Consider the following 23,305-nt stretch of genomic DNA (forward strand, 5'->3'; position numbering starts at 1 on the left):
TACATGGTGTTACAACATCCTCGGTGAGTGTGTGGTCAATTCAAGCCCCACAGGCCCCAGAGTCCAACACAAGTGAATTAACCAATAATTTGTGCACAATTTGCAGAATCTTTGGCCCCTTGACTGCTCAATATATTGCAGCCACTGGGTTTGAAAGATGAACACAATAACTGTTCATTTATAAAAGGAACAAAGTTGGCATATGCAATAATTATAACAAAATAATGGCCAGCAAATCTACTACCCCTTTTACCGCCCCACCCTGTGCCTAACCACACACAAGAAAAACGCACATAGAGGTAAGAGATTAAATAATAGGAATTAAAATGAAACGAAAGATGAAAAGAGAGAGATGCGTGTTCTTGTTTCAAATGTTGGTGCAGTGGCCTGTCCTCCTAGGATGCAGAACGTTTGAAACCGCTGGTTAGATTGCTAATGAGGATATTCTGGCAGTAGCATTCAGTCAGAACTCCCAGGCTGTAGAGTTTCCTAGTCACTAACTTTTATTAGCCTGGTTCTTCACACAAAGAGCAGTTTGATTCTTAAGACTCTTGGTCTCACTTCCTGCCCGGCCCCAGTCTGTGGTTCAAACCGAACTGGTTTCCAGACTCACCAGGATGTCCCCTAGCTTTACTGAGGAAAAACAGAGTACCCCACATGAGATTTGAAAAGAGTTTTTAAACAATTGGCCCTGCCTGCAACTGCTAGCTGGATTGATTTCTTTGCAGTCCAACCTGGCTGTGCAGAGAGTCTTTACTTTGGATCTTTAGACAAGAGAGAGAAAATTCAGAGCTGTGGCAGTCCAGATTCTGATAAAAACAAAACTGTAAGCAAGATGAATTCCCCTTTGCCCTGCAGAACCTTTCAGAACAGTCAACACCAATCAGCATTGAGTATCAGCTAAGGCCTGGCAATTTTAAAACCGCTAATTTGCCGCAAGTTAAGGGGAGATATCAAGAAGTGTCATCACTGATCATAAAATAGAATCATAGAATCCCTACAGTGCTGTAGGAGGCCATTCGGCCTATCGAGTCTGTACTGATGCTACGAAAGACCATCCCACATAGTTGAAATGCTCTGCCCTATCCTTGTAACCCCATCCAACCTTTTGGAGACTAAGGGGCAATTTAGCATGGCCATCCACCTAACCTGCACATCTTTGGCCTACGGGAGCAAACCGGAGCTCCTGGAGGAAATCCACAGACACAGGAAGAATGTCCAAATTCTGCACAGTTGCCTAAGGCCTGAATTGAACCCGGGTCCCTGGCACTATTAGGCAGCAGTGCTAACCACTGTGCCACCGTGCCGCCCTGATGTCAGACCAAACAGTGCATCCTGCTGGGGTTTCCTGCTTTAAAATCAAAGGTGCAGTTCATCTTAAAGGCATAGGTCCCATTAATGGTCCAGATAGGAAGATTAAAGTAGCAGAATAACAGAAATTAAAAGGAAAAAACAAGAGACAGACAGGGATTAACAGGATCTCTCTTTCTCAAGAATATCTCTGTAAAGCAAGTATTCCTGATTACCAGTGTTATTTAACAGTGGATTGAGAGCAATGTTTTCCCCTTGTTTGAGTGGGAATAAAGATAGCAGTTAAGGGTATTCACAGTGTTGAGTAGTATTGTTTAAGGGGTGATTATAAGTTATTTTCTGGTGTGATGTTAAATATATTTAACACTGTGTTCGTAATAAAGTTTGTTTTAAAATACCATGGGCGGAATTCTCCGCTCCCGCGCGGCATCGGGAAGGCCGTCGTGAACTCAGCCGAGTTTCACGACGGCCTCGGAGGCCGCTCCTCGCACCCTATTCACACCCCCCCCCCCCCCCCCCCCCGTGCATGCGCAGCTGACGTCACGACGGCTGCCGGCTCAAACCCGCGCATTAGCGGTTGCCGTCTTCCCCTCCGCTGCCCTGCAAGGCGTGGTGGCTTGATCTTGAGGGGCGACGGAGGGGAAAGAGTGCGTCTCTTGGAGATGCTGGCCCGACGATCGGTGGGCACCGATCGCGGGCCAGTCCCCTCCCGAGCACAGCCGTGGTGCTCACTCCCCTCCCCGCTCCCGACAAGCCACAAACAAAACTTTGGCGCCATGTTCATGACGGCAGCGACCAGGTGTGGTTGCCGACGTCGTGAACTGGTCAGGAACGTCAGACTGCTCGGCCCATCCGGGCCGGAGAATCGCCGGTCGCAGTGAAAAACGGCGAGCGCCGATTCTACGAGCGGGGGAGGGAGAATCGCGGGGGTGCCAGGGCAGTGTGTCGTGAGTCGCCCGGCCCTCCCGCGATTCTCGCACCCAGCGTGGGGAGCGTAGAATCGCGCCCCATGTTCCTTTTTCTTCATTCAATTATTCCTGGAGCAAAGTATAATTTCCTCACAGTCTTACAAAATCAAAATCAAATATTGGGGTTTCTATCCAGTATCCTAGCCACTGGTCTGGGATCGTAATATTACGATAAATACAAAGTCAGAGACTATCTTTTTAGACTACGTCTCAAATTTCAAGGAGTGACTGACTGGAGTCTGTGAGGTGGTGAGAACACATTTAAAGAAACCCAGCAGGGAATGAAAGCAAGGACTGATAGGAAGGTCCAAACTCATAGATTTACAGCAGGAGAGAGGGTAATTGTGTTACTACTAGTGAGGAACATAGGGTTTAGGGAGAGAGAGGAACTGAAGTAGATCAGTGTTAGTAGAGAAATGGTATTGGGGAAATTGATGGGATTGAAGGCCGTTAAATTCCAGGGCCTGATAATCTACATCCCAGAGTACTTAAGGAAGTGGCCCTTGAAATGTGGATGCATTGGTGGTAATTTTCTAAGATTCTATAGTCCAGAACAGTTCCTGGGTAGCTAATATAACCCCATCATTTTTTTAGAAGGGAGATAGAGAGAAAACAGGAATTATAGATAAAAAGCCTGACGTCGGTTGTGGGGAAAATTCTAGAATTCATTATCAACAATTTTATAGCAGAGCTTTCACAACTATATTTTCAAAACAAATTCAAAACTGTAATAATCTTAGTATTGCTTGCTGGTCCAGCCACACACAACAGAAACCTAGAGAAAAACCTTACAGCTCAGGTTGCACAAAATGAACAGTGCACAAAACGGAAAAGCACAAAAGGCATGTCAGCTCCCAAAGGGTTAATGGGAAACAGAACGTCTGACACAGCTTCAAAACCTTAAGCGGGGAAGTCATTAGTCTATGAACAAATCCAGGTGAATTGTTCAGGTCAGCAGCTCATGACTTGGTTACAGAATGGGTCCCAGTTGAGATAAAATCCACTGCAATGTCATATGCCTGGTGGCTAAGCTGAAATCCAAAAGAAACTTAACAGCTTTGCCCGTGTCATAATTAGGTCACCAGGGGCACAATCCTTTGAAGTGTTGTAGGCAGCAGCTACAGTCAAGGAAAGGGCATTGGCATTCTGAGCATGACAAGAATTTGCAAAAAAAATCAATTTTTTTCCCCTGCCTTTTCAGATTTCACAAATAAGGAAACTACATAAATTCTCAAAGTGCCCAGATTTCCCTTCCCTTCTATCCTCTGTTCGAATATGAGCAAGTGCCTCGGAAGCACACAAAAATAAACAGTTAAGGACAAGCATTTTAACCTTCTCCTGGCAGCACGTTGATTACCTCATCAACACTAGGGCCGTGTACATCAAGATGAAATATAGCCATGCTGAAGCGATTAAAAATAAAAGTCCTCACTGTTCTGAGCAAGCACCATCCATGTTGGCACCTGTGATGTGATAATGCACTTGCTCTGTATATTCTTCTAGTGCATCAACCATGAGACATCTGCTTGGCCTAAAACATTAAAATGAAATGTGAAACCTTCCCCGAGGACAATAACACTGAACTCAATTCATCATTTAAACCTCTTAACCCCATATTTGCAAATATGTTTGAGTAAGGAAGAGATTAACATTGCATTCAGCGCGAATCCTCCTCCACCTCCTCACATTTTCCCTTCTACTTTGTTGAGATGCCAGTGTCTTTTTAAATTTCCTTTGGGGCTACATTTCAGCATCTACCCAGCATCCCCCATGCATTCACAATACAAAATGCCACTGGTCGGTGTTAACTGCTGAAACACAATTGTTGATGGCTATTGGTATTTATGTGACAAGTCACACAAATGTATTTTACAAACTCCCTCATCCTGCACATGGAAAGAAACAGAGGTCGGGTAGCCTGGGCGATTGCCAGCCTGCCCGTTTGTATTGATAATGCAGGCTCGAATCCTACCAAGTCGCATCAGCTGGAAAACCTCAAACCATCCGATCACACTGTATTGCACAGCAGGGCTGCTGGCAAAAGCAATCCATAAATCCACAAGTAAATTCACAGAACAGAAGAACACAAATTGCCATGAGACTGTTTCTAAAAACAAAACCTCACAGGTAACAATTTTTTTTAAACGTATCGTCTCACCCCCCCCCCCCCCCCCCCCCCCCCCACCCCACACACACTTGCTGTCTTGTCCTGAAGGTGCCAGGTAATTGTTTGCACAAGTATGAATCATAGTTCAGTGCCACATCAATGCAGCTATTACCTTGAGAGGAAAAAGTCGGCAAGAAAGTACCTGTTTTTGTCCTCACCCAGCCATCATGTATGCACAGCACCAGTAGTGGCAGTTGAGCACAATGATCATGGGGGAGCGAAACCTGCTGGTTCCACCCTCCCTAACCCAGGGTCACTGAGCCATAACTGCACTGCACTGCCCCTCTCACAAACCCAGCTGAGATTAGCTAATTCAGCATGGACAAGGGAATCACACCAGGGCCTTACCTCATCTGTAAGTGTTTGAGTTACTTTCTTGCTGAACCATATTTGTATTTTGTGAATAATGGTCACAAGTGCAGAGGAAAGCCATTTGGCCCATCTAGTTAGTGTCAGCACTGTGCAAAAGGAACTCAGCTGGATCCACCGACCCTCCCCCTTCCCCCCCACCCCTACCAACCATCTCACCCAGCCGCCCTTTCCCCGTGCAAATTTGGGAAAGAATGAATACTGTTCAGATGAATCTCTACTGCCAAAAAAAATTTAGAGTGCCTTTTCCACAATGGAAAATGAATGGAACATGGCCCCTGATTTGCTGGTCAGGGGTTGGAGAGATTGATAGTGAGCTAAATGGGTTGAATTATGAGAGGTTGCACAGGCTTGTCATCCTTTGGGTACAGAGGATTAAGGGGTAATATAATTGAGGTAGTTAAGATAGTGAAAGGAGTTGATGAGGTAGATAGATTCTTCTGGTGGGTGGTCGAGAACATAGCAGCATAAAGTTAGAGCTAGAACATTCAAGGGTGACGCAAAGGACTACTTCACACAAAGAATCACAGAAATCTGGGCAAAATCTGGGCTATTCAGGACTACAGAACCAAGGAAGGTAGAAAACAAAGATACAGATCAACCATGATCTAATTAAATGACAGACTAGGTTTGAGGGGCTGAATGGTCTCAACCTGTTCTGACATTCCTAGGCATTGACTCCGCTAAATTACATGAAAACATAATTCTCCCTTTGTAGGTTACAGTCACAAGTGAAAGCTCATTTACTACGTTTTAAGTAGCAAGTTAGCAGAAATGTGCTTCAGATTACTGTTACAAATAGGTCACAGCTCCCCTGACACCCTATTTGATAAAGTCTTTGGGACCTTCTGCGCATCGTCACTGAATTCCCACATTATTTCAAATATCTTCCAACAAGTAACTAGCTAAATTGCGCTAAAAAAAATGTTTGTAATGAAGTTACACATTACAAATCACACTTCCAGATGTGGGAATGCAGTCCCATCTTGGGGACAGGGTCCAAAATGTTAGAATTCTTGAAGCCAAAAGCAGAAATAACAGTACAATCTTAAAGGCACACAGGCAATGTTTACTTGATTGTCAGGAAACATGGATAGCAAGAATTGTTGTGTTCTTCTCTGACCCCTCATACACCAAGAGGCAACAGTAAATCAGCTTCTGGTGCTCCAACCCACCTTTGGCTCCTTCCTCCCTCCAACCCCATGGACTGAGGAAGTAGTTAATGACAACAGAGAAAAATATACCAAGAGCTAAGCTAAACAATGGAACCTCGAGGCAGCAGGAACTTTGTTCCTCTGTAGGTGTATGCTGTCATTCTTCCAGTAGGACCAACCTACTCAAAATCTAAATTAGGGGGTAGAGTGCGGAATCAGATATTTCCAGACAAATACAGATAAATCTATGTGGTTTTAGTGAATCAGTTTGCGTTCAATTTTAATCCCAACATACAATTACTAATAACGTTATTTGAATTGAAGATAGCTGAGATTAAAATAAAAACAAATACCCAAAACATTAAATGGATATGTTTCTTACTTAATCCATCCCTACAGGATTCAATGGAAACTTTGCAAAACACTAATTTTACAGCTATTCAGTCAGTGACCTTCCTTGCCTGTTGCCAGGCAACGCCTTATAAGCAACTGATGTACAGCAGAGGATTTTTTTATTGTGCTTCTGAATTGATAATTGCAGCGTCTATGTAGCTCGTACACTGACCTATTTTGTTGTGCAACTCCTTTGGAACCTGAAGATCTGCAGGGCAATTCTCCTTTGCCCATAACAACTTGTTACCTCGCCACCTTCAAACCCAACATCACTCAGGCTGAGGTGATGAAAGACTGACACACAAGCATCTTTAACAGTGTCCGCTCATCTTCCACTGCTGCTATGGTAACACCAGTAGCTGGTTCCCCAGTTGCTGTATTAATTGAAGAATTCAAATCTACTTTGTACGAAGGATAATGTATGAAGCTACAATGTAACTTAAACCCTGCAAATTTCAAAATTCCCCGAAAAGCCACACAAGAGATGAAAATCATCAGGCGATCAGGGCAGAACTGGACCATCAGAAGATAGGAAAATTTTGTGAACTTGATATTGTGCTGTGATATGAAACTGGTGTATTCACACAGATACCCCTATTTGTCCCCCTCCTCTTTCATCTCCTAGACAATGAGATCAGGATTTTTTTTCTCTCTGTCTTCTTATCAGACGCTCTTACGGGATCTGGTCCTTCTGCAAATTATTTCCGTTGCTTCCTGAGCATACTGTCGTGTCCTCCGTTTCTCATCAATCAGAGTGACATTATCGCAGTTTAGCAGCATGAATTATTTCAGTCACAAATTGTATGTAAATCTAACAGGTAACTTGTACAGCTGACTGGCTCTGAATCATAGCCTGATTCAAACAGGAATCTTGTTTTTAAAGATAGGTTTTCAGTGGGCATCTCAAGCGTGACAGCTGATGATGGGAAAATCTTTTATCTGCAGCCATTCTTTAATTTTTCAAGTTTGCTTTGACACGTACAGCAAAGCAATATTAATAGCTAAATGCAGTGTCAAGGCTAGTGTGCACATTCTAATTTGGAGGAGGGCTACAGAATCTCTTTCTGTTTTCTTGTTGAAGAATGTAAGTTCAGGCAGTGGACCATGTCTACAGACAATGAAAATCAGTAATCCTCTTACAAGGGAAGATTTTACTTCATGTCATATGTAAACTAGTCTCCCCAAGCAAGAAGCAACACTGTAATAGAACTGATCTGCGTCCTCACACAATAAACACCACAAATCCCTTCAAGAAGCAAGTTGAAACTGTTAATTGAGGTGCATTTGTTTCTCAACAATTCTTTCAATCTTTTTCTTCCAATGTTTTTCCTTCCTCTTCTGGAGACACTGATTGTGGCACAAGTACACTTCTATGAACTCGGTTCCATAGAAAAAAGTGTTACCAACAGTTTATCATGTTGTCTATTCGTCAAGAAACAGTCTGCAGATTCCTTGGGCGGGATTCTCTCAGCCCATGCTGGTTCGGAGAATCGCTGGGCCAGGTGGATTCACATGACGATGTCCCAATGCTGGTCCACCGATTCTCCGGTGACCACTCTACGCCCCCCCCCCCCCCCCCCCCGGCCCGGCAATTATCCACTCGGCATTGGGCCAAGTGGCCATCACAAAAGTCCGAGTCCCGCCGGCGCCGTTCACATCTGGTCTTACCCGGCAGGACCTCGGCATCCATCCTGTCCAGGGCAGCCTGGTGGGAGGGAGGGGGCGTCCAACCCCGAGGAGGGCCTCCACCGTGGCCTGGCCCATGATCAAGGCCTACCAATCGGTGGGCTGGCCTCTCCTGGTGCCAGCCCCTGTAGCCCTACGGCACGTTACGTCGGGGCCGGCACGGAGAAGGAAGCTACTACGCATGCGCGCATTTGCACCGGTCGCAGCACGCATGGGCAGACCGGCGGCGCCAATTTGATGCCGGTATCTGCAGCTGGAGTGGTATGGGTCATCCGAGTGCTGTGCTGGCCTCCTGTAGGGCACAGGGTCACTACACTTAACGTCCAATGACGCCGTCGTTAAACTCTCCAGTTTTTACAACGGCGTCAACACTCTGCCATCAGAAGGGAGAATCCCGCCCAGTATGACTGCATCAGACTACTATTTAACCCAATAGTCTTTGGCAAAAGCTGCTGCTTAGCTCAAAGCTCCCAGCAAAAAGAAAAACTGCCTGCTACAGACCTGGCTTCTTCTATAAATTACATCATCTTTACCTCACTCCGATCCCCTGACCTGGGGCGAAATTCTCCGACCCCACGCAGGGTCGGAGAATCGGCTGGCGGCGGCGTTATTCCCGCTCCCGGGTCACGTCGGCGAAAAACAGAGTAGCTTTAAAACGGCGTCAACCGTTCAGTGACCGAGGGCGAGTACGGGGTGCGGGGGGAGGAGAGGAGAGGAGAGAGAGAGTGCCGGCGTTGGGGGGGGGGACGAGAGAGAGAGTGCTGGCGTTGGGGGGGGGGAGGAGAGAGAGAGTGCCGGCGTTGGGGGGGGGGGGGAGAGAGAGTGAGTGCCGGCGTTGGGGGGGGGGAGAGAGAGAGAGTGCCGGCGTTTGGGGGGGGAGAGAGAGAGTGCCGGCGTTTGGGGGGGTGGTGGTGGGGTTGGGGGGTGGTGGTGGGGTTGGGGGGTGGTGGTGGGGTTGGGGGGTGGTGGTGGGATTGGGGGGTGGTGGGGGGGTGGTAGTGGTGGTGGGGTGGGTGGGGTAGGGGTTGGGGGGTAGGGGTGGGTGGGGTAGGGGTTGGGGGGTAGGGGTTGGGGGGTAGGGGTGGGCGGGGTAGGGGTTGGGGGGTAGGGGTGGGTGGGGTAGGGGTGGGGGGTGGGGTGGTAGGGGTAGGGGGTAGGGGGGTAGGGGGTGTAGGGGGAGGGGGGGTGGGGGGTAGGGTGGGTGGGGGGGTAGGGTGGGTAGGGGGTAGGGGTGGGGGGTGTGGGTGTAGGGGGTGTGGGGGTAATGGTAGGGGGTGGGGGGGGTAGGGGGTGGGGGTGGGTAGGGGTGGAGGTAGGGGGGTAGGGGGTTGGGGTAGGGGCAGCGGCGTGCAGAGGGGGGGGTGCGACGGTGCGTTGGCCCTGGGCATCCATTGGATGGGGGCATCAGCAGATCTTCCTCAAGGCTCCCCTTCCTCCCAGCTGCCTTGTCTTTGTTTGAGAGAGAGAGAGGGAGATTGTGGGGACAGACAGAGAGAGAGAGAGGGAGATTGTGGGGACAGACAGAGAGAGAGAGACAGAGAGAGGGAGTCCCGTCCGTCCTCTGGCTGAGAGCAGGGCTTTGGTGAGTATATTGCAATCTGCCTAAACCCAGGAATATAGACTGGTTAGAATGCAGAGGGAAATGCTGTGGAATGCTGGGATCCCGGGGTGGGAGATGTGTCTGGATTTGTCTATTTCAGCTTCAGCCTCTGCGATTTCAGGTCAGTTTCACAACAACAGGAAAAACGCGCGGAGAGGGAGGGAAAAACTTTTGGCAAAGTTTCTGGGTTCAGCCTTTATAATTCACAGCGCAGAAAGGGTTCTGTGCTGTGAATTATCAAGGCACCTTTTCTAATCCTGGGGAGAAACAACCTTTTGAAGAGTCTGAGGAAATAAGCAGGAATTTGGATTAATTATGCCTCCCCACCCCCTGGGCCTCTTTCTCCTCCTTTCTCCTCCCTCCCCCTTCCTCCTCCCTCCCCCTTTCTCCTCCCTCCCCTTTCTCCTCCCTCCCCCTTTCTCCCCCTCCCCCTTTCCCCTCCCTCCCCCTTTCTCCTCCCTCCCCCTTTCTCCTCCCTCCCCCTTTCTCCTCTCTCCCCCTTTCTCCTCTCTCCCCCTTTCTCCTCTCTCTCTCCCTTTCTCCTCTCTCTCTCACATTCTCTTCATCCTGCCCTTTGTTCCAGAGCTTTTTGATCCCCCTGTGCACTGGCACAGATTTACAGTGCGGTTTAGGTTCTGTGTTTACCCCAGGTGTGGGGGCGGGGAAAAGAGGGATGGATGAGGTTAGATGGAGGATGATTTGGGAGGGGGTGGGGGTGGTTCAATGCAGTGCCCCTGAGGAATGCCGAACCCTCCCTCTTTTGCTTCTGCACATTTCAGGTCATGTAATTTAGCACAAATCAGGAATAAACCGGAGACCTATACAATGCAGTGCTAAACTTTACCATCTGAGTCAAAGGGGAGCAACTGTCTTGCACTCGTTAAACATGAAATGAAAAGGGAAAACTGGAGTCCAGTAACAGGCTGGATAGCTTTTAGATACAATACCTGAGAGATGAGGGCAGCACAAGTCACTGACTCTTTTATAATAGTTGCTTCCATTTTGCTCAATCAAAGATGTCTCACAATATCACACAAACCTGCATGTTCTACAAATGTGGTAGCGTGGCCGAGTGGTCAAAAGGCACTGGATTAAGGCTCCAGTCTCTTTGGAGGCGTGGGTTCGAACCCCACTGCTGCCAGATGAGATTTCAGTTTAGGGGCTGGTTTAGCACAGGGCTAAATTGCTGACTTTTAAAGCAGGCCAGCAGCACGGTTCAATTCCCGTACCAGCCTTTTTGGGGCTTTTCACAGTAACTTCATTTGAAGCCTACTTGTGACAATAATCGATTTTCATTTTTTTCAAATAGATACAAACGCTCATCAAATCTTCTATTTCACAAAAGCAACTGATCTGACATAACGATCTTGTAATGACTCGTGCAGGACAGTTGCACAAAACAGGTTGAAGTGGCTAAAAGGCACATCGGTAAATAATATAATAATCTTTATTGTCACAATTAGGGTTACATTAACACTGCAGTGAAGTTACTGTGAAAAGCCCCTAGGTGCCATATTCTGGCCCCTAGGTGCCATATTCAGGACTTGTGGGAGGAAACCAAAGCACCTGGAGGAAACCCACGCAGACACAGGGAAAACGTGCAGACTCAGCACAGACAGTGACCCAAGCCGGGAATTGAACCCGGGACCCTGGTGCTGAGAGGCAATAGTGCTACCCACTGTGCTGCCGTGCCGCCCACTATTAGACTCAGATGGAATTTTACCGTAATTTGGCAATGTTAGGCTCAGACAGAAAACTGGCTTATAACTCTTGTTGGAACCAAAAATTCTACGGACATGTGCTTGTAGGATTAGAATAGCGGTTTTAATATACTCACAACAGAGCCAGCCGGTTAGCCATTGAACTTTAGGTGAACTGGCCGGCTGACCATGTGGCACTGAGCTTTTATACAGCAGCTTCCGGGGGAGGAGTCCTGGGCAGAGCCAAGGGAGAAGACCCATACAACTCGAGCAGTCCCAGAGCTACTCCCCCTGGAGGACAGGTAGTGCAACTGCACTTACAATACAGACACATGTATATACAGATTATAGTCCGGTGTGAATCACATTCACCACATTCACCCCTTGTGAAAAAATCGAGTCCAGCGGGGGTGGTGGCTCACAGATTTAGTCTGTCCGGTGGATGAATTGTTCTTTTCGATCTGTGGAGCACCGGGGTTGCAGCCTCTTGCGGTGGCTGGGTGGGTGTTGAGAGCTGGGGTACGATGGCAGACTCCGGGGCAGGTCCCGTCTGAACTTTATACACCTCTGGCTCGACCGGAGACTGGGGGCGTTGGGGGCGGGCTGGTTCTGGCTCGTGGAACCGGTGGGGTGAGCTTGCGGAATCGGGGGCGCGAAGGGGCGGCAGCATAGGGAACTGGGTAAGGGGTTCCTCAGCAGGGGTGGGGGGGGCTGGATCCAGCGGGTGCCAGGTCCCAAAGGGATACTGTGTCCTGGTGACCGTCCGGGAACTCCATGAATGCGTACTGGGGGTTGGAATGGAGGAGGTGCACCTTTTCAACAAGGGGGTCAGTTTTGTGCCCCCTGACGTGCTTCCTCAGGAGGACCAGGCCTGGTGTCCTCAGCCACGCCAGAAGTGAGACTCCCGTGGTAGTGCCCCTAGAAAAAATGAAGAATCGCTCGTGAGGGGTTTGATTTGTAGCTGTACAGAGGAGGGATCTGATTGCGTGGAGCGCGTCTGGGAGGACTTCTTGCCATTGGGAGACTTGGAGTTTTCTAGACTGGAGGGTCAGCAGGACGGTCTTCCAGACCATTGCGTTCTCCCTCTCCACCTGTCCGTTCCCCCTGGGGTTGTAACTGGTAGTCCTGCTCGAGGCGATGCCCTTGTCGAGCAGGTACTCACGCAGCTCGTCGCTCATAAAGGACGAACCCCAGTCGCTGTGCACGTAGCTGGGGAAACCGAACAGGGTGAAGACACTATGCAGGGCCCTAATGACTGTGTGGGAGGTCATATCAGGGCATGGAATGGCAAAAGGGAATCGGGAGAACTCATTGATGATGTTGAGGAAATAAATGTTCTTGTTAGTAGAGGGGAGTGGCCCTTTGAAATCGATCGCAAGGCATTCAAAGCGCCTAGAAGCCTTGACCAGGTGGGCCCTGTCTGGTCTATAGAAGTGCGGTTTGCACTCTGCACAGATCGGGCAGTCCCTGGTGACCGCTTTTACCTCCTCGTTGGAGAAAGGCAGGTTTCGGGCTCTGATGTAGTGGGTGAGCCGGGTGACCCCTGGATGGCAGAGATCAACATGGATGGCTTTCAGACGGCTGATTTGCGCGCTGGCGCATGTCCCGCGGGATAGGGCATCCGAGGGCTCGTTGAGCTTCCCCGGTCGATATTTAATATTGTAACTATAGGTGGAGAATTCGATCCTCCACCGAAGGATTTAATCATTTTTTATTTTGTCCCTTTGCGAGTTGTCAAACATAAAGGCAACCGATCGTTGGTCGGTGATGAGGGTGAACCTCCTACCTGCGAGGTAGTGCCTCCAGTGACGAACAGCCTCCACGATGGCTTGTGCTTCCTTCTCGACTGAGGAGTGTCGGAGTTCTGAAGCGGATAGGGTACGGGAGAAAAATGCAATGGGCCTCCCTGCCTGATTTAAAGTGGCTGCTAGAGCTACCTCTGAGGCGTCTCTCTCAACCTGAAAGGGAGTGGATTCATCCACCGCCCGCATGGCTGCTTTGGCGATGTCATCCCTGATGCAGCTGAAGGCTTGGCGCGCCTCAGCTGACAGGGGAAATCGTGTGGCCTTAAAGAGTGGGCGGGCTTTGTCCGCATATTGAGGGACTCACTGGGCGTAGTATGAGAAGAACCCCAAGCTCCATTTGAGGGCCTTGGGGCAATGAGGGAGGGGGAGTTCTAAGAAGGGGTGCATGCGGTCCGGGCCTGGGCCCAGGACTCCGTTCTCCACGACGTAGCCGAGGATGGGCAGTCTGTTTGTGCGGAAAACGCATTTCTCCTTGTTATAAGTGAGATTTAATTTCTCTGCCGTTTGGAGAAAATGGTGGAGGTTGGCGTCGTGGTCCTGCTGGTCATAGCCGCAGATGGTAACATTGTCCAGATACGGAAACGTGGCCCGAAGCCCGTACTGGTCTACCATTCGGTCCATTGCTCGTTGGAACACTGAAACCCCGTTAGTGACGCCGAAAGGGACCCGGAGGAAATGGAAGAGGCGGCCATCGGCCTCGAATGCCGTGTAGTGGCGGTCCTCCGGGCAGATTGGGAGCTGGTGGTATGCAGACTTCAGAGCCACCGTGGAAAATAGCCGATATTGGGCGATCTGATTAACCATGTCTGCAATTCTGGGGAGGGGATACGCGTCTAGGAGCGTAAAGCGATTTATGGTCTGACTATAGTCGACGACCATGCAAAATTTTTCCCCGGTCTTGACGACCACCACCTGAGCTCTCCAGGGACTATTACTGGCCTCTGTGATCCCCTCACTGAGCAGCCATCGGACCTCCGATCGGATAAAGACCCTATTCTGTAGGCTGTATCGCCTGCTGCAAGTAGCTACTGGCTTGCAATCTGGAGTGAGATTGGCGAAGAGCGGAGGGGGGGAGAAGCGCAGCATGGTTAGGCTGCAGATAGTGAGTGGGGGCAGGGGCCCGCCGAAGCTGAGGGTGAGGCTCTTGAGGTTGCACTGGGAATCCAGGCCTAATAAGAGTGGTGCGCAGAGGTCGGGCAGGACATAAAGTTTAAATTTAGAATAACTAGCGCCTCGAATTGTGAGCGTAGCAAAGGTGCGTCCTTGGATTTGGACTGAGTGGGAGCCCAAAGCAAGGGCGATAGTTTGGCTCACCGAAAAAATAGAAAGCAAACAGCGTCTTACCAGCTCTGGATGTATAAAGCTCTCGGTGCTCCCAGAGTCAAAGAGGCATGGCGTGCTGTACCCGTTGATCTGGACCTCCACCATCGAACTTCGTAGGTGCTTGGGGCGGGATTGATCCAGGGTGACTGCGCTGAGTTGCGGGTAGTCGGCGGCTCGATCAGCTGTGCTGGAGTGGCCCCGTGATGACTGCCCTCTGAGTTCGTAGTCGTCGAGGTGAGTTTCAGAGTTTGAATGGGATGGATCCCAAGATGGCCACCCCCATGAGTCGCAGATGGCCGGCCGCATGGAGGAGGATTGCCAAGATGGCCGCCCCCATGAGTCGCACATGGCCAGCCGCATGGAGGAGGATTGCCAAGATGGCCGCCCCCATGAGTCGCACATGGCGGGTGGGGGCGGAGTCGGCATACAGGCTGCAGCATTTTGGGGCCTGCAGGCCTGTGAATTCAGGGAACGGGTGCTTTGAGCCGTGGGAGGGTTAGAGGCTGGGGCTTTCTTCGGCAGACACACTCTGGCATAGTGTCCTTTTCGCCCGCAGCTGCTGCAGGTCGCGTTACGGGCCGGGCAGTGCTGCCGTGGGTGCTGGCTGTGGTCACAGAAATGGCAGGCTGAAGCAGCCGAGTAGCTGGCTGGGGCAGCAGAGTAACTGGCTTTGGCAGCGCGGTAGCTGGGGGGCCGTGCGGCACAGGCTTGGGGGGACTGTTGGTCGGGGGTCCACGATGAGGTCGCGGGGTCCGCGGGAAACGAGGTGAGGCTGCGGAAGGAAACTTCCATAGTGGTAGCAGCCTCCACAGTAGTGTCTAAGTCCTGGGGCCCCTTTTCTAGCAGTCTTTGGCGCACATAGTTAGACCTAAGGCCCGCCACGAAAACGTCCCGCACAGCAAGCTCCCTATGTTCCGCCGCGGTAATGGCTTGATAATTACAGTCATTGGAAAGATTGTTCAATTCCCTTACAAACTCGGTTAGCGTTTCTGTAGGCTGCTGACGGCGGGTCGTAGACACGTGGCGTGCATAAACCTCGTTAATGGGCCTAACGTACATTTTGTCCAGTATTGCCAGCGCTGCGGTGTGAGAACCGGCCGGATTTAGCTGTGTGGAGATTCTGTGGCTTACCCTCGCGTGCAGTAGACTGAGTTTTTGTTCCTCCGTTGTTCGGGCGGTGCTGGCTTCTGCCAGGTTGGCTTTAAAACATCTCAGCCAGTGGGAAAAAAATTCCTTAGCCTCTGCATCCTCTGGGTCGAGTTCTAGGCGTCCGGGCTTGAGGGCTGCTTCCATGATTTCTTCAACTGTTTCCTGAGTATATTAAATTGTTGGAACCAACAATTCTACGGACACGTGCTTGTAGGATTAGAATAGCGGTTTTAATATACTCACAACAGAGCCAGCCAGTTAGCCATTGAACTTTAGGTGAACTGGCCGGCTGACCATGTGGCACTGAGCTTTTATACAGCAGCTTCCGGGGGAGGAGTCCTGGGCAGAGCCAAGGGAGAAGACCCAGAGCTACTCCCCCTGGAGGACAGGTAGTGCAACTGCACTTACAATACAGACACATGTATATACAGATTATAATCCGGTGTGAATCACATTCACCACAACTCTCCAGTTGCACAGACCAGGGGCTGGATTCCCCGCTGTCGGGATTCTCCATTGTGCCGGCAGCCCAGGGATTTCCTGATGGTGTGCAGCTGCCCACAATGGGAAATCCAATTGGCCGTCTGGCGAGATGCAGTATCCCGGGGACGTGCTGCACCAGAAACTGGTGTGGCGGGATGGAGAATCCTACCCCAATTTTCTTGCAGAATCTTGATCCCCTTTGCCAGACAAAAGTGAGTGGGCGTGGCTTGTGCGATCACTGGCAGGGCGGGACCTCGGAGCTGGAAATCGGCTCCAAATGATCAGGGCGCCATCTTTAAAGGGCGTCCCAACCAGCGCTGGGCCTAGCGGCCCCCCAACCCACATCAGGAAGGCCTCGGATCTCTCACCACGCCCGACATCGCCTGAAACCAACATCGCCATGAGTGGTCCACGCCGTCGTGAATTCGGCCAGTCAGGGATGAAGAAAAGTGGGCGGGCCTCAGGCAATGGCCTGCGGCGGTGGATAATCGGTGCTATGTACTCCCCCATGTTCCCCTAAACGCAGGTGGCTCAGGACCAATATTACAAATGAGACGACAAACAGGCACGAGACCCACTATTTGCACATGCAATGGCTTAATGTCTGTTTCAAAGGGAGGTCCTAAACACCCCTTTATCTGCCTATCACAATATGGCAGATGGCAGACCTCCAGTAATGTCACCCTAAATCATAAAGTAGTTTCTAGACCAATGTGCTGCACCACCAATTTGCAAGGGCATACAATAGACAACATCCTCAGACCGTTAGGAACTTTTACAGAAGTGAGTGAAGGCATAAATTAAACATCTAGACTTAAAATGGATTTACGCAGCTCAGCAATCTCATAGCACCAGCATAAAAGTAAATTCACTAATCCCATTCTCACAAACAGGAGCGCCACTCAAATCAGGACAAAAACACTGCAGCCCTATTTCTGACCAGTGATGTCTTGCAGCCTGACTCTGCAGTGAGTGTGGGTGAATTTGGCTGAATATATATACATACACAGCAGATTATATTATCCGGTTACTATTACAATAAATCTAATATCAATCTAATATCAACAGCAAAAATAGCATCAAAAAACAAAACAACTCAGCAGTAACAAACTCAAATAGGCTTCAATAGTAACTATATACAGACTAGCTGGTGTATATATTGCAAAGGATATAAAACATCCGGCAGATATACAGGCAATAATTCAATGGCGGGGTTATGATGATGGTAAAAATAGTGAGAGAAGCTCTTGTGATTTATGATTTCATCAAAATCCCTCATTTCTATTAGTACCTGTCTCCTTGCCAGCTATCCATCCCATTTGTATTTACCAGCACCACAGATTATAGGAGAATATGTCTTTACTTCTTCACCCTGGTGGAGAGAATGCCTTGCCAAAAGGTAACTTCCATTATTCAATATTTTTCAATTGATTAAATATCATGTGCCAAATTCATTGGATTTTCTTGGTGTTAACAGCTTGCTCAGTTGTGTTGGCTTTTTTTCCGCTAGCTATTCCCCCCAACCGAACAGTGATGATGCTCATGTCGAGTACTGTGGGAAAGAAAGAACGAAAGAAAGACTTGCATTTACATAGCATCATTCCGAACCTTGGGCCATCCCAAAGCATTTTTCAGCCATTTGAGAACTTCAGAAATGGTAAAAAGTATGGGCGGGGTTTTCCAGCCGTTCCTGCCGGAGGGATCTTCCAGTGCATAGGCGCCGTTCCCCAGCAGCAGAGGTGGAAAACCATGAGAAACCCCATTGACAACGGCAGGACCGGAAGATGATGCGGAAACCCAAAGGCAGACCACCTCCGCCGCATCATAACATGCTGCAGAGGGGCACAACATCCTGCACGATATCACATAGTGAGTGAGTACACCAAGACGTGAGAAATAGAAATCTGCGGCGGGATTCTCCCATCCCGCGGCCAGCATGGCGCTGGAGCGGTTCACGCCGCTCCAGCTGCCAATCCTGACGCAAACTGTGCACTGCGGGATCCGCGCATGTGCAGTGACACCGTCGCCAATGCGGACATGCGCAGTGGCCCCCTTCAATGCGCCAGCCCCGACGCAACATGGTGCAGGGCTACAGGGGCCAGCACATAGTAAAGGAGGCCCCTAGCCAGAGAGGCCAGCCCGCCGATCGGTGGGCCCTGATTGCGGGCCAGGCCACCGGAGCCACCCCCCCGGAGTCGGACCCCCCCCCCTCCACCCCCACAGGCCACCACACGATCCTTCAACGCTGAGGTCCCATCCCGCCGGCTCAGAGCAGGTCAGAACGGCGCCGGCGGGACTCCGTATTTTTCTTACGGCCGCTCGGCCCATCCGGGCCAGAGAATCAATGGGCCGGCCGTTTAGTGATACCTGCGACTGGTGCCACGCCGGCACCAATGGCGCCGATTCTCCACTCTGCAAAGAATCGCGTGTCAGCATCCGACCCGGTGTGGGGTCAGAGAATCCCACCCCAGATTTTCCCTCTGAAAATGTCACTATGAAATGCCAGCATAGACATATTCTTCACACCCTCTATGTTAGCTCACAAAATCTGACTGGAAATCTTGGTGGAGGGGGTAGTATTTAAATATGTCAGCATGTTTATAGCTTCTTAATTGCCTATTTCCTGTTCACTTGGTGTACGTCCTGCAGCTGAATTCCATTTCCCCCATCATGCTTCTCACTCATTATTGCTGAAAAGGGAGACATGTTGCCAAAGCTTTTCATCCTGAACTTATCAGGATAAACGTAATAGCTCCAAATTTCATAAGATCATAATAATTTATACTGCATGAGAAATGGACAGTGATTGGTTGACAAATTGACTCCAATTGCCAGGCAGAAAGCAAAGGCGAGTTATAGTCTCCCCAAGCTCTCATGTAATTCAAAAGGACACAAGGCTTGAACATATTCCTTTTTTTTTGCAGAGAATCTATATGAATGTATGCCACTTCTATTATATGTAAATGAACCACATTATGTAGTCGATTATCTTAAACTTGTAATATCCCGCATGGGACCTAAAGGGTGGGAATGCTTGTCTTTCCCATACTCCTCATGGATTGTGAGCTCCCCCACTAGGGGCAGGTGGTCTCGTTAATCACTGTATAAAGGGAACGTTCGGTGATGGAGATGCACTGAGTAGTCGCACATCAGGTGGCGCTCCTCCAGAAACGGCAAAATAAGCACTTTTGGCCGAATTTAGCCCGAGAATTAAAAAGGCAAAGAGAAAGAGTAATATGCCAGCAAACAGTAGCTTGAGAGGCCGCAGGGAAACCAGAAACAGTAGAAAAGGCAAGAGCAACGAGCGAGCGAGTCGGCGGACCCACAATGCGAGGGGTTCCCAGTCAAACCCGAGGGAGGGAGACTGAAGACCCAGACGATTCCCCCCCCCCCATAGAGGGATGGAAGACATTCCTAACTAAGGTGCTGACCCATGATGAAGGGTGAGATAAAGGTACCAGTCAGGGTGGCAGTGGCGGAGGAGCTGGCCGCCATGCAGACACCGCTCAATGGGTTGGGGAAAAAGCTAGAGGCTCAGGGAAGCATGGTCCAAGAGCTCGAAAAGGCATCGACCAACCAGAGCGACAGGAACATCGGCCTGGAGGCCGAGATAAAGAGATTGGTGGTGATCCAAAGGAGCCTTAAGGGGGAAGATTGAGGACCAAGACACCCAGTCCAGGCGAGAACGTATACAAATAGTGGGCCTGCCAGAGGGGATCGAGAGCGCCTGGCAGGGTGGGGGGAATCACAGGGATGGGGGGATGTTAGGGGGGTAAATAGGAAGGGAGGGGCATGGGGGGCAGGGGAGAGCAGAGAGGGGGATAGAGGGGGGAACCAGGAACATAATGATAAGGAACAGAAGGACTCTGGACTGGCTTCAGCAGGTTAGATTCAGGAAGATGGCACAGCAAGCAGCCACATTGGAGCGTCCCTGAACAAAAGGAAACCCCGGAGTGCAGGGGCGAACCCACATAACGTACACACAGTTGCCGACCATGTTGGGTGGTCCCTGGGCAAATGGAAACCCCGGAGCGCAGGGGCCCGGCCTCATGGTAAGAACGGTGATCGCAGCCATTTTGAATGGCCTCCTAACAAAGGGAAACCCAGGTGTCCAGAGGTACATCCACAAGGTAAGTATGGTTGATCCTGCAGGAAGGGGAGGGATAGAATTCCTCCACCAGGATTATCACTAGCAATGTAGAGGGACTTAACGGCCCAGTGAAAAGATCCAGAGTCTTCGCCCATCTGAAAAGTATGAAAGCCTACATAGTCTTTCTCCAAGAGATGCACCTGAGGGAGAAGAACGAATTGCGCAGGTAAGGAAGGGCTGGGTGGGACAGACCTACCATTCCTGCTATGGGACGAGGGCTAGGGGGCTAGCTGTTCTGATAAGCAAGAGGATGGTGTTCACGGTGAAAAATATGGTTACGGATCAAGGGGGACGGCATATCATGATCAGCGGTGTCCTAGATGGGGCACGGGTAGTCCTGGTAAATGTGTACGTGACCAACCGCGACAACATGGAATTTTTAAAAATACCATGGCAGAAATCCCCAACATAGATACGCACCGGCTGATTATGAATCACAGAATCATAGAATTTACAGTGCAGAAGGGGACCATGTGGCCCATCAAGTCTGCACTGGCCCTTGGAAAGAGCACCCCATTTAAGCCCCCACTTCCAACCTATCCCCGTAACCCAGTAACCCCACCTAACCTTTTTGGACACTAAGAGCAATTTATCATGGCCAATCCACCTAACCTGCACATCTTTGGACTGTGGGAGGAAACTGGAGCACCCGGAGGAAACCCACGCAGACACGGGGAGAAGATGCAGAATCCGCACAGTGAGCCCGGAATCAAACTATGGAACCTGGAACTGTGAGGCAACTGTGCTAACCACTGTGCTACCGTGCTGCCCACACAAGGGGGGGGGGGGGGCGCTTTAACTGTGTACAGGACCCACTGACGGCCAGATCAGACCCCAGAATGGGGAAAACAACAGACATGGCTCAGGAACTGGGAACTTTCATGGAGCAAATGGGGGCAGTGGGCCCATGGTGGTTCCTGCACCCAGGTGAGGAGGAATTCTTGTTTTTCTTGCCGGTAAATAAGGTCTACATCTGCATTGGCTTCTTTGTAGTGAGTGAGGAAATCCCCGATAGTTATCTCTGACCACGGTCCACATTACATGGTTGGAGACGGGTCATGCCCAATGCCCAACATGGAGTTTGGACACGACCCTCTTAACGAACAAGAACGTTTGCCATAAAATATCACAGGTCATAGACAAATATGTTACTAACAATCGGAACAGGGATGTCTCACCTGCCACGTTCTGGGAGGCACTGAAGGCTGCGATTAGGTAAGAAATTATGCCAACAAGGCACATAGTGATGGGGAAGAGAGGGCGGCTAGGCAACAACTGATCGACTCCATACTGGAGGTCGACAGAAGACACTCCAAGGCCCTAACCATAGAGCTCCTCACAGAGAGGAAAGAGCTACAAATGGACTTTAACCTGCTATCCACCAGGAAGGTAGTGCACCAACTCTACCAGGAATGGAGAGAAGGCTAGCCACCTACATGCTCACCAGCTGAGAAAGCAGGCAGCTACAAGGGAAATAGCACAGCTAAAGGACAGCAAAGGCAGACTGGTAGCCGAACCAAAAAAGGTCAACAAAGCATTCAATACTGGGGATTGTACATCTCCGAGCCCCCTGACGGGGACTCGGGGATGGAACAGTTCCTCAATGAAATGGACATGCCAGTCATGGGGGCAACAGAATGGAGGGAGCTGGTAGCACCAATAGAACTGGGAGAGGTCATGGAGAGCAGCAACTCTATGCAGGCGGGGAAGGCGCTGGGACCTGACAGGTTCCCAACGGACTTCTACAAAGAACTTGCACTGGTTCTTGCCCCGCACCTACAAGAGATGTTCGCAGACTCGCTAGCGAGGGGCCCCCTTCCTCCTATGCTAACACAGGCCACCATATCACTGATACCCAAAAAAGATAAAGACCCAACGGAATACGGATCATACAGACCCATTTCACTGCTTAATGTAGACGCGAAAATACTTGCAAAAGTCCTGGCCAATAAACTGAAGAACTGTGTACCGGAAGTGGTCACAGAGGACCAGTCGGGCTTTGTTAAGAGTAGACGGCTAATTGCGAACCTCAGATGGCTGCTGAATGTTATACTGACCTCGTCTGGGCAGAGAACACCAGAAGCGATCGTCTCCCTAGACGCAGAAAAGGCCTTCGACAGAGTCGAGTGGATATACGTTATTGAGGTACTGGTGCAGTTTGGGCTAGGGACAGGGCTCACCTCATGGCTGAAACTCCTGTACAGCGCCCCAAGGTGAGCGTTTGGACCAACACCCCCAGCTCTGAATACGTCCAGTTGTATAGAGGCACCAGGCAGGGATGCCCACTATCCCTGCTCTTGTTCGCTCTGGCAAGTGAGCCACTGGTGATTGCCCTGTGAGACGCAAGAGGATGAAAGGGAATCCAAAGTGGAGGCAGAGAGCTGAGTTTCCGTCCATACAGAAGATTTACTCCTCTACATCTCGGACCCGCAAAGCGGCGTGAACAAAATCACGAAGCTTCTGGGAGAGTTCAGAGCCTTCTCGGGATACAAACTTAACCTGGCCAAAAGTTAAGTTTTCCTGGGAACCTGAGAGGGGTAGGGGCAGAGCTGGAGGGTCTACCGTTTAAAATAGCCTAAAACAAATTCCGCTACCAGGAGATCCAGATAGTTCACAACTGGACACGGATCCATAAGTGGAAACTGACCAGTCTGGCTGAGGAAGTTAAAAAGGACCTACAGAGATGGGATGCACTCCCACTTTCTCTGGCGGGGAGGTGCAGATGATCAAGATGAATGTACTGCCAAGGTTCCTCTTCCTGTTCAGATCCATACCGATCATCATCTCCAAAATCTTTTTCCAAACAGTAGACAAAATGATCATGGCGTTTGTGTGGGGTGGAAGAATCTGAGAATCCCTAAAACAACACTGTTTTCTTATTTTACTTGGTGTGGACCCCATGTCATTATTTTAAAAACGGATTGTTAGTGTAGCTTTCAGCGCACTCTGGATTGTTCCCTATTCAAAAAGTAGGTCAAGAGAAAACAGGGAAATATAGACCAGTTAGCCTTACATCAGTGGTAGGGAAGCTGCTAGAGTCCATTCTC

The 23,305-nt window shown here is 49.9% G+C and overlaps 1 protein-coding gene and 1 non-coding gene across 4 annotated transcripts in view; one reads left to right on the top strand and one right to left on the bottom strand.

Moving 5' to 3' along the window:
* tafa4b (TAFA chemokine like family member 4b) overlaps positions 1-23,305 on the bottom strand; it is a 492,967-nt gene that overhangs the window by 349,559 nt on the left and 120,103 nt on the right. The gene's annotated exons all lie outside the window — the stretch shown is intronic.
* On the top strand, positions 10,707-10,789 carry trnal-aag. The gene has a single exon. It is a non-coding gene; the product is annotated as a tRNA-Leu (tRNA).

The sequence above is a fragment of the Scyliorhinus canicula genome, chromosome 11, assembly GCF_902713615.1.
Source record: "Scyliorhinus canicula chromosome 11, sScyCan1.1, whole genome shotgun sequence".
Lineage (NCBI taxonomy): Eukaryota > Metazoa > Chordata > Chondrichthyes > Carcharhiniformes > Scyliorhinidae > Scyliorhinus > Scyliorhinus canicula.